This window comes from Sinocyclocheilus anshuiensis, unplaced genomic scaffold, assembly GCF_001515605.1.
Source record: "Sinocyclocheilus anshuiensis isolate Anshui unplaced genomic scaffold, SAMN03320099.WGS_v1.1 scaffold1114, whole genome shotgun sequence".
In the NCBI taxonomy this organism is placed as follows: domain Eukaryota; kingdom Metazoa; phylum Chordata; class Actinopteri; order Cypriniformes; family Cyprinidae; genus Sinocyclocheilus; species Sinocyclocheilus anshuiensis.
Window position 1 is genome coordinate 1,779,264 of NW_015540838.1, and position 7,644 is coordinate 1,786,907.

A 7,644-nucleotide genomic window follows, 5' to 3' on the forward strand; every position below is an offset into this window, starting at 1 on the left:
GGTGTGTACAAAAATATTAAGCAGCACAACTGTTTTCAACATGGATATTAATAAGAAATTGAGGACCAAATCAGCATATTAGAACGATTTCTGAAGGATTTCTGTGACAGGCTGGAATAATGGCTGCTAAAAATTCAGCTTTGTCATCACAAGAATAAATTAAAATATATTCAATATTTTTTAAATATATTAAGAAAGATAACAGTTATTTACAAAGAGACTAGAGACTACTTTCAAAAACATTACCAACCCCAAACGTTTTGAACAGTTTTGTACAGTATATAGACAGTAATATCAACAGATATATTTCGACTAAATACTAATAAAATAATGAACTAATAATTCAAAAAATTCTATAAATTCAATAAATAAGTTATAAACAGTCATAAAAAAGTTTAACAAATTTTTTTCTGCCAAAAATCCACAAAGTTCCTCAGTTCTACCTTTGACGTTACCAGAGCCGTAGTTGGGGCCGCGGTGCAGGTTGTACCTGTGGGCCCTGTTTGAAATTGTGTAAATTGCACAAATAAATAAATAGAACAAAGATACAAATTAAACAATGGTTTAAGTTTTTTTTTTTCAGATTTGTAGATAAACAGAAACCAAGTTCAGGTACAGAAACTGAATAATCAAATGTAAAATGGCATCGCATAGTCTTCACAGTATAAATTAAATATAGATTAATTCTTGTTAAAATTACAAAAGTAATTCAGTCAAGAACAGTAAGTGATTTTGTCTCTGTTTTTCCTTGCATTAACATTAAGGACACCGACTGCAGCTGGTGAATTAGGTGCATGGATCCAATATACACATCCAAATTTTTTTTCTCAACTGTTTGCATTCACTTAAGACATAACCAACAGTTTTTCGAGGATACTGGCCAAGATGGGTATTTCAACATAATTTTGCATGTATTTGTCCGTTCAAGTGCAAGAATACGCAAAACTCAATTCAGTGTTCATGAGACGTGGTTCTCTGTGTGCTCGCGGGTGCTGAATTAAGTTCTGTCGCATCTTTTTGCGCTTGAATGTTTAAATTTGCGGGGTGTATTTGTTCGTTCAAGTGCAAGAAGACACAAAAGAGTACTCAATTTGGTGTTTGAGCTGTCTTGAGAAGCGGCTCTCTGGGTGCACACAGAACACCAGCATGCGAGTTCTCAGTTGAGTTCTTCACTTCTTCTTGTACTTGAATGCTTTAAAATCTCTTGATTGTTTAAATTGGTAAGGCTTAAAAACACGTGCAAATGATAAGCTTTCGTGACAACACTCAGCAGTGGCCCGTCAACTGTCCTGAGCGTTTTTCATGCTGGCTTCGGGCAGTCAGTTGAAATCATCATCACCTTTCTCCCCACTAGCTACGGCCCTGAACGTTACACCACTATTTATTGGAAAAATAGCTTTATACTGGAAAAGTTTCACAACTGACTGTCACTACTGTAGTCAAGGTAGATATATAATAAATTGTAGTGTATCTTTCCACTTCTCTGTATAGTCTTGATGTAATATCTCACTTATGTAATTCCCAGCACGCTGTTCAGCAGTACAAAAAAAAAAGTCTCATTAGACCTTTCTTTCCAGGTCTGTAATATGTGGAGGAGTTGCAGTTAAAGGCTGCAGGAATCTGGGCCCGGTCAATAGATCCTGCGCAGAGGCCAGTGACACCTGCTTTGTCAATTTATTCTCTGGACTAGTGATGCAACACCACAGCGGCTGAAACACATCGCCTTTGTATGTAGAAGAATAGTGAACGGGGTTTTAACGTGACGAAAACAGAACTGTTTTGTCTATCTTACATTTAGCTTTCAAACACCGCACTCCATTTGTGTGATGGTTGGTATGATTTTGCGGTCGTGGGTACAAAATATAGTGTCAAAGTAAAACATTTTCTCAGAGGGGCCAAAGGGGCTGTTTATTTACACAGAGATGGTTTATTCGTTTGTTTAGACCTGGCTTCAATACGCATGTTCATTAGTCATAAGAAAGAAATGGCAGTGTTCTCTCACTCTTTTATTTGGAGGTAATGAAAAATGACAGTGTTCCCTGCGTCTGGCCGTAGTGGTGAATTTATCACCTGTTTAATTTCACACTCTGCTAGTCTAAAGTCAGCCTCATTGTAGACACTGACAAAGCGATATGAGAGAACCAAGCATCACCTTAGGGCCGTGGCCCGCTTTTAATTGAATATACGTTTACTAAATAGGATTATGCATTGGAAATAGCAACATAATAGTGTATAAAGCATCAGTATACGCTCCGGATCACCCACGGGAGGAGAGTTTGGGAGAGGGCAAACTGGAGAGAGTGTGCAGTCATCAGTTACACACAAGTATCTTCTCATAAAGAACTTCTGCAGGCTGTCAGGATTCCCTATTGCTCTTTATGTTTGCAGCATTACGATTACTCTAAGTTACTGTCCAGGTCTTTCAGTAATGCCCAGCTACTTGAAATCCCAAGTAAATAGAAAACAACAAACTAGGGCTGGGATTTATAGCTTAAAAAAGGTAACTTTTTTCAGTTTTTATCAGTACTGATATAGTGATTTATCTGAATTATTATTCTTATTATTTTTTAAATAATTCTAAAACAGTCAATATCTAGTAAATATATCTACATATAAATAAAATATGTGAATATCTAATTAAAATTATGTAGGCATATTTTCCACAGTATTCTTCACAAAATTAACACACAAAATAAATATTTAATTTTTATTTATTTTCCCTAATATAACAATACATAGTAATAATAAGCAATATTTATCTACATGTATTTTAAAATAAAACATTAATATGTGAGTGATTTGCATGAACATTCTGAGCGCTGATGAATTGTTGAATCCGTTTTGAATCAAATCACTGAAACAGTTTGAACTGATTGCATGAAATGAATCAAACTTTCCAATTCTATTGCCAATTTTACTACTGAAGTTTAAATCTAAAGATGCTCTGTCTTAAAGGAATAGTTTACCCTAAAAATAAAAATTCTGTCACAATTTAATAAACCTCATGTCTGTATGACTTTCTTTCCTCTGTGGAGCACGGAAGACAATATTTTCAGGAAAAACGTTTTGAGGAATGTCCATATAATAAATGTTAATGGGATCCAAAACACCATTAGACATCATTGACTTTCATTGGGTGGACCAAAAAACACAGAGACATTATTCAATGTGTCCTTTTTCGTGTTCTGTAGAAAAAAAGAAAGTCATACATGTTTGGATCAATACGAGAATGAATAAATAAAGGTGAACTTTTAATTTTGGAGGGTAAATTATATTTTTAATATTCTCCGAGTCATGAAAAATGGCCCAATCCTGCAACCCTCCATCCAGCTGATAATGAATCCCAAAGGTTTGTGTGTGTGTGTGTGTGTGTGTGACAGTAAGGCATCCCAGCCACCCGCAACAAACTAGCAGTTAAGTCTGAAGGTCACTATCCTCACTGCTCTCCCGCCTGACATTTTTTCCCCCGTTCTCACCGTATCTCTCTCCTCTCCCCGTCATCTATCTCTTCATCGGCCAGAAAAACCTTTCACCTCTTGATGGTACCATCTGTTTTCTTCTACTGGAGTTATTCTGTGTCTGTTTACCCACTTTGCTTTCACTCTAGCTCGCTCTTTATTCCTTCAGCTCTCCGTCTTAATGGAAAACACATGGGTAAATGGACCCCGCAAGTACATGATTGAGTAAAAAAGCTGGGAAAGGGCTTTGAGGACAGCTGATGTGTACATCTTGGTGTTCGCTAATTGAAAGGTTCGTGTGCAGCACAGGTGACGGTGACATCAAAGGAGCGAAACTAATTAGCACCTCCTCCCCTACCCGTATCCACTCACTCCACCAGGTTTATTTATTCACCTTTCTACGTTGCATTTTTTTTCTGCTAACGCACAACCGAACCGGGAACGTAAATGCTTTCATCTTGTGCTTAGCTTGCACAATTTGGCTTAGGTGGCCCGGAGAGCCTCATATATGGAAATGATTGCCGCTGCTGCTCAGTGGTCAGGTTTATCAGAGTCAGAGTTTAGAAACCTTCATTTAAGCGTATTATTTACTGTATCACTGATGAGGGGATGAGAACATGCGTTGAATCTGTAATGGGTCTTTGCGGTGCAAAACTGCCTTGTGCTGTTGTAAGCGACTAAAAATTATATCAGGTCTGTTTCATATTCAAACGTAAGCAGCACATTTATTTATATGCTCAAATTACAGTTTATAGTATTTACACCGTGTGTAAGCAGCACAATGCTGTGTAGAAGAAGCTCAGCTGCAAGATTTTTTTTTTTCTAGTGCTAAGCTCATTTTTACTGTGCAAAGTGTGCTTGACTTAGCAGAAACCACTTGAAAATTAAACATTTAAAAAAAAATGTATCAACAATCTTTTATGATCAATATTGCTTTTATGAAGCAACATAATGCAAACTACATGATCCTTTAGAAATCTACACATTTTTATATAGCTGATTTTTGTGCTCAATAAACATTTCTTATTATTATACATGTTAAAAACAGTTGTGCTGTTTAATATTTTTTCAGAAACTGTTTTCAAGGTTCATTTATTTAATTGAAATTAATACTTTTATTTAGCAGGGGTCTATTAAATTGATCAATGACAGTAAACACATCTTTTATAATGTTGCAAAAGATTTTTCAAATAAAAAGAATATTATAGATCAATAAGTTAAATTATTTAAAATATGTTTTTTTTTTCAACTTTCTATTCATCAAAGAATTGTAAAAAAAAAAAAAAAAATCTTGGAATTTCCACAAAAATATTATCAACATTGGAAATAATAAGAAATGTTTCTTGAACACCTAATCAGAATATTAGAATGATTTCTGAAAGATCATGTGACACTGAAGACTGGAGTAATGATGCTGAAAATTCAGCTTTGCCATCACAGGAATAAATTAAATTTTATTAAAATAAAAAACTGTTAATTGTAATAATTAACAATATGGCTGCTTTTACTTTATGTTTTACTGTTAGTTTTTTTTATCAAATAAATGCAGTCTTGGTAAGGATAGAAGGCTTATTTCAAAAACTTGAAAAAATCTTTTAAAATCTTAAATGTATATTATTATTATTGACGTTATTAAGTGTATTTGTTGTGAAAGTATGTGTGGTATGAAACCGATCTTGTGCTTCCCCTCTGCTTCAGACAGTTTGTAATGGTTATCTGTGCCTTAATAATAGGCAATTGGTGAAAAAAAAAAAGAGAAAGGTTGTAATAATCATAATCAAATGCTACATTCTTTCCCCTTGGAGTCTCTTGGCTGATCTTAACAAGACTCTGCCCTAAGGCATAAATTCAGCTCTGCTCACATTAAACAAAATACAGAATCTCTTCATCACAGCATTGGATCGCTAATGCTCTGAAGCAGAAACCTGATGTCTACACAGTGAGTGCGTTTGCTCTCTGTATCACTGTGGCCAGGGCTTCAGGCTTGAGTGCTTTCATTGTTTCCAGGCTGGGGCTAATGAATTGAATGGCCTCCACGAGTATCGACCCTGCAAGGCTGTCAGTGTGGATTTTTGATAAGATGTATCAGTGCTGGCCAACCCCTAGCCTTTACTTCATAATCTGTTTAAGGAGATTTGTTTATGCTAAGTGACATTTCCACCTATACACAATCGATTTTCCCATCAGGCTGCACGAGGTTGCCCTACCCAGCTTTGCATGTGAAGAAAAGAGCGTGTTTAACTTGCAGTGGAGACATTGGAAAGAGCATCCACAGGCAGTTGGTTTTTCCTTATTAATCAAATGGATCGACATATGGATTTAGTGTTTCCCTTATGCTAATGATATACTGACTGATTAATCGCAAGTATCTGCAGAGAAAAGACCCAAAAAGAAAGTAATACAAAGTTGTGAAGTTACCTCAAAATTGTGAAATATTATTACACGTTGAACTATTGATTATTTGAAAAAAAAATTTTTTTAATTTAATTTATTTCTGAGATGGTAAGCTGAGTTTTCAGCAGCCATTACTACTTCATACTTCAGTCACATGATCCTTCAGAAAGCATCTAATATGCTTAGATAGATAGATAGATAGATAGATAGATAGATAGATAGATAGATAGATAGATAGATAGATAGAATGTGTCTTTGAATTATCTTAATTTGGGGCTTTTTTTCTCAGCAAATACATATTTTTCCCTCAATGAAGGCAAACATGCAGTTGTGAACTGCAGCAAGTTTTACAATCTTTTTTTTATTAATGCTGCTCGGCAACTTTCATTAAAATTAACAAACAGTAATGCTCTGTTACAAAGAGGGGTGCTTTATATCTCCAGCAAGTAAGCTTTGTTGACTAATGAACTTTAATTCTAATTAAATAGGCTAGATAAGAGTGTGTTTAATGAGGCTACTCATCTGAAGAAAAACCCTCACAATTTCCTCACCCATAATCCCCAAAGTTTGGTTCCTGGAAAGAATCGAGATTTATCCGTTGGGGTTTCATACAGAGAAACTAACCCTGAACTCACACCGAGATTAATTGCACCCAATATAATGTAGTGTGATTACTGACGTCACGCATGATGGGTCGTGAAACACCCGTTCGCATTGATTTCCTGTGTTAGATAACAGATTGTCCTTTCACTTCTAATTGACACTTTGCTGGTGGCACACTGGTGTCTTGTTTAATTTATTTCGTTAGTGGCTGGGTATTTCCATAGCTGGTCATTATCTTGTACTTCCAGCAGTTTGAAAAAATCTTTTAAAATCTTAAATGTATATTATTATTATTATTATTGACATTATTAAGTGTATTTGTTGTGAAAGTATGTGTGGTATGAAACCGATCTTGTGCTTCCCCTCTGCTTCAGACAGTTTGTAATGGTTTTCTGTGCCTTAATAATAGGCAATTGGTGAAAAAATTACATTATCTTGTACTTCCAGCAGTGCATTTGCTTCAATCTTCATTCCAACGTGAAGAAAATCTCAATATTCGCTTCCATATGTGCTGAATGTTTAAATACTTTGCCAAGCACTGTCCTTTAATTCTTGGCAGTAAAAGTTAAAACAAGATGCTTGAGTACCTTGGAATATTTTTTATTTTATTAGAAGACAATGTGCGGCATACTGATATGCAAATATGCGTTTGCATGAGGTCCCCAGCGTCTGCGTGTCTTATTTGTCTTTGCTCCTTGTGACTTCTAAAGTACTTATCCACTGTTGCGCTCAGATCGCAGGTCTCGTGTGAGATTGTTTATTTATCTCCCTGAAATCATTGTTAGTGATTTTATTTGTTCTTTTATTTGGTGTAGATTGAGGTTGAGCATGCGTTATTGCTCTTTGTGTGGACAAAGCGTGATCTGCCTTGTGTTTCTTATTAGGAAAACAACTGTGAATGAGTGTTTGTACTATAAGCAGACACAATGTATTGGTGCCTCATAATTTTTACATTTAGATTACCTTTGCCATCATCTTATGGTCATCAAAGTTCATTTTTAAAACTTTTAATTTGGTAATGTTTAGCAAATCTGAAAAAAAAAAATTGTTTTAACTAGCAATAAAACCATTGCTTTTAGTGTTAAACTAAATTAAAATTACAATTTTTTTTTTTTCATTTACAAAAAATATTATGGAATTTGATATTCACCATTTATTTGTTATAACATGAAAATAATTGTTTTATTTT

At 35.0% G+C, this 7,644-nt stretch overlaps 1 protein-coding gene across 5 annotated transcripts in view; it reads left to right on the forward strand.

The window, feature by feature from the left end:
* The window catches only part of agrn (agrin), a 302,644-nt gene that overhangs the window by 237,382 nt on the left and 57,618 nt on the right, over window positions 1-7,644 (forward strand). The gene's annotated exons all lie outside the window — the stretch shown is intronic.